The sequence below is a fragment of the Triticum aestivum genome, chromosome 7A (genome assembly GCF_018294505.1).
Source record: "Triticum aestivum cultivar Chinese Spring chromosome 7A, IWGSC CS RefSeq v2.1, whole genome shotgun sequence".
Taxonomy (NCBI): Eukaryota; Viridiplantae; Streptophyta; class Magnoliopsida; order Poales; family Poaceae; genus Triticum; species Triticum aestivum.
In genome coordinates, this window is record NC_057812.1 from 33,502,662 (window position 1) to 33,506,943 (window position 4,282).

At 50.7% G+C, this 4,282-nt stretch overlaps 1 pseudogene; it reads right to left on the reverse strand.

Moving 5' to 3' along the window:
• Positions 1 to 682: 682 nt before the first annotated feature.
• On the reverse strand, positions 683 to 1,991 carry LOC123147767 (F-box protein PP2-B10-like; annotated as a pseudogene).
• Between the last annotated feature and the right edge of the window lie 2,291 nt (positions 1,992 to 4,282).

Below are 4,282 nucleotides of genomic sequence, written 5' to 3' on the forward strand. Positions count from 1 at the left end.
GTGGGTCGTGTGATGTTTTTTTTTTGGACCAGGGTACTGTACGCATACGTTCTGGGTTATAGAGGGCTAGACAGGACTTGGATCTAGGTTGCGGCGGGCCAGGAAAAAAACAAATTTGCGGGGACAAAAATACCCCTCGGAAATTAGGTTAGGGGGGAGCACTGGAGCAGGGCTCTCGCATATCACAACGACATGGGTGGCTGTTGCGACTACTTCGTTTCCCGGTGCGGCTCGTTCAGGTACAACTTATTTGGCCATGAGGCCAAGCTCATGAAGTTGTTGCGGCACACTAACAAGACAAGCGTGTGGCTCCTGCCTCCGCTTGTCATCACTCCAATCCAAGAAATCAGCAAAAGGCTGGAGGCTCCAAAGAAGAAGCAAACTTTTTGTCCTAAAGGTTAACATTATTTCCACCTTGGAGAATAATTAAATGATTCAAAGATTGTTTGTCCTAAAGGATCGATTTATAATACAGGGAGGGTAATATTCCCCTCTTTAGTAACTGTTTCTTCTTAGAATATTAAATAAACAAAAAGGATTCATCTATCTGAATGAAATCTAAGATAGCACATTAGTTTAATAGCATGACGAACAAATACGGCTCCTTAATTTCCCCTATCCATTGGTCAACCCTGGATGCGTTCGGTTAACCCCGAAAGTTCATTTCCTTAATTAGATTGATCTAATTCTTATGCCTGATCTCGATGCCCTGCAAGAGGAGACCGCTCTTGCCGTTCAAATATTCAGTCTTTGACAGGCCGAAGGACACATCGCCATCTTCACCAGCCTCACAAACAAACTCACCCAACTCCAGCTCCATCCAACCATCCACCCTTTCATGAGGGAGTGCTACGTCCTCCGGACGGATCATGTGTGGGTTACGTTGGACGCAGACCTTGCATGCAAGAACGCTTCCTCCAACGCTCACCGATGCATTGACTGGAAAGTTCAGCCCGTAGGGCTCCTCTGCTAGCTTGTAAACGGCGTAAGTTGAGCCTTGGGACAACATCTTGCTGTGTATCTTGCCGCGAATTTCCAACCAACAAACCCAAATGAGTTGAGCACTCTCAGAGAACCTGCAGTCGAACATTGTGTTAGGATCCATAACGAAGATGAAAACCAAACAACAGCATAAGTTTGCAGAAAACCATCTAGCATCGTGCGCGACCGAGTACTCAAAGAACAAATTAAGTTGCAAATTGACTTTGGTGATCAACATAACCAACTGCTAATTTCGTCATGACTCCTGTCCTGCTGGTGACGATTCTGGGTATTGGCTCACATTGTACACCATGGTACGTTCATACAGTAGTGTATATGTATGTGGTCAGAATTCAGAACACAGAACCTTCAACCGAACTGAAATTGGACGAGTAACACACCACAAGTCCACAACGAAAGTACGTACGCAACAACAGTTTCAAAATGAGTGATTTCAACTGCAATTAGATGACAAGGAATGCAGGTAGCATCATTGATTCAGCAACACAAGCTAGCAGGGGAACTGCGAGGAAACTTGGAAAAGGAGGAAGGCAAGAAACCTTGAGTCGTGGAGAGGGATCCAGGTCCAGTATTATTGCGGTGTGTCGCGCCACACGATGGACGTACAGCTCCCTCGCCGCCACCATGTAGCACTTGGCGCCGCTCTCCCTGTCCAGCCACATGCTCTGCAGCACCATGGCACCAATTGAATTGATCAGCAATCGAACAAGTTTGGTCCATGGGCTGGCTCTTGGGCTGTATACGTACCGTGAGTCCGCCTGGACGGAGCTGCCGGAGAGGCGGAGGAAGAGGTCCTTCTTCCCGCACGGCAGCAGCGGCTCTCCGTCGGCGAGCGGCGGCAGGAAGCAGGCCCATACGGCGTCCAAGTCGGCGGCAGCGCGGAAGGCCGGGGAGACCGCCGCGGCGCGGCAGGCGTCGTGCGGCGACGTGAGGGAGAGCGCCGCGGACACAAGCTCCTTCGGCAGGCGCGCGATCTCGCAGGACTCCATGGGTTCCTCCTCCTCCACGGTTCGACCTACTATAGTGGAAATGCTGCCAAAGGCTTAGCGACGAAGCATTTCATTAATTTGGGGCGAAGAAAGCTAAGCAAGTTTTTCAACAAATGTTGCTCATGGATGCAGGCTCAGATGACTGAAATAAAGTTGAAATTTAAGCCCTGCGAGGCCGGCCCGGCCCAAATCCATCGTGCTTCGGCCCTCAACCAACTGCACTAGCCCAACCCACTTTAAAACAATACATTAGTGTTATAGTTTTAGATTTATATGAAAAAAATAACTTTCTTCAATGTGTCAGCACTTTCTAAACTTACATGAATAAAATGCATGAACACCTTTTGCAATTATATGAACGTTTTTTAAGGTACGAACGCTTTAATAAATTACACAAACATTTTTCTAAAATAAGTTAAGATATTTAAGAACTTGACTTCAAAAATTATTGGAAAGTATATACAATTTTTTAGAATTTGTTTTAAAAAATTGGTCAAAAAAGAATTTGTTTAAAAAATAAAATCCCTGAGCTACAGGACCTTTGCAGCTAGAGTGTGAGGAGAGGCTAAGTTCGGAAGATGAGGCATGCGAGACTCTCCAAATTTAGGTTAAAAAAAGTTTTAGGAAAAGATAGATAGAAAAAGGAAGCTCATTTAATTCTCATTGAATATCGAAATTAAAGGGGTTTGGTATTCAACCTAGTTTTGTGCAGATCCAATTTAAAGGAATATGTAGGCGAAGGAGCAGTGTAGTTATGTGTCGTCCTCAATTTTTACATCCTCCTTGATAGATATATGGGATCCTAGGAACTTACAGGGCCTTAGAACGAGAAGAAGACAAGAGACAACTCTATTGCAATCAAGCACATACATGATGTTAAATAATCAAAATCATTTCATCGATCCCTTGTACAAACACATCGGGTTGCAAAGGGACGCCTCAGCCATTGCCTTACTGTTAGACTGTATTTACATGTGTATATTGTAACGTTGTATACCACCTCATTATATATATATATATGTGATAGGCCACCCCTAGAGGGTTGTGCCGGTTCCCCCCAAAGCCTATTGTCTTACATGGTATCACGCTAGGTTACGTCCGCTTCCGCCTAAAAACCCTAAACCGCCGCCGCCGCCGCCGCGCCCGACGTCGCCGTCGCCCGACTGCTATGACGTCCGCCGCTGCATCCGGCTCCACCGCCACCGGTTTTCTGCCGGCCTCCCTCGCGGCACTTCTCTCGAGGCCGCTGGATGCCGCCTCCCTTCAGGCGCCGATCGGGACACGGAGCGTCGGCTCCCTCTTCGCGCTCCCGCCGGCTGCTACTTCGCCCGGGCAGGCGCTTGTGGCCCACACCGCCGCCGCCCCGTCAACCGCGGCTGTCGCGCCCTCTGCCACTGCGCCGCTGGTGGCGGAGGACGTCGCGCTGGCAGGCTTCGCGGCGTCAACCGCGGCCATCGCGCCCTCTGTCACCGCGCCGGCTGCCCCTCTGACTGTCTCCACGGTGGTCTCACCTCAGCCAGTCTCCTCGATGGGATCGTAGCCACCGCCGCCGTTTCACTTCGGCCATCTCATCACCATCAAGTTGTCGTCGGACAATTACATCTTCTGGCGCGCGCAGGTTCTTCCGCTTCTTGGGAGTCACTATCTGCTTGGCTATGTCGACGGCTCTCTCCCTTGCCCTCCTGCGCTGGTTGACAGCGTGCACGGTCCGGTCTATAATCCGGCTCACCGTGTCTGGACAGGGCAGGATCAGGCGAACCTCTCCTCCATCCAGGGGTCGCTCTCTCCGGCCGTTGCTGGGCTTGTTGTCTTCGCCAAGACGTCCCACGAGGCATGGACTATTCTTGAGCGCTCGTTTGCGGCACAGTCGCAGGCTCGTGTATCTAGGCTCCGTCGCCAACTTGGGGAGTGTCAGAAGCTTGACTCCACCGCCACTGAGTTCTACAACAAAGTCAAGAGTCTCGCCGACACGCTGGCCTCCATTGGACAGCCCCTCACCGACTCCGAGTTCAACTCGTTTATTGTCAATGGTCTTGATGAGGAGTATGACGCCCTAGTCGAGATCATCAATGAGAGGGGCAACTCCACGCCCATGCCAGCACACGAGGTCTTTTCACGCCTCCTGCTTACTGAGCAACGAGTCGAGACGCGCCGATCCAGGGGCAACGGCGCCCTCTCGGCAAACGCCGCCACCAAGGGTGGTCGCTCCTCTGCTTCATCCAGGGCTCCTTCGGGGCAGTCACCACCACCCGCCTCGGCCCCTCCTCCTACTGCGACGCTACCAGGGGCTG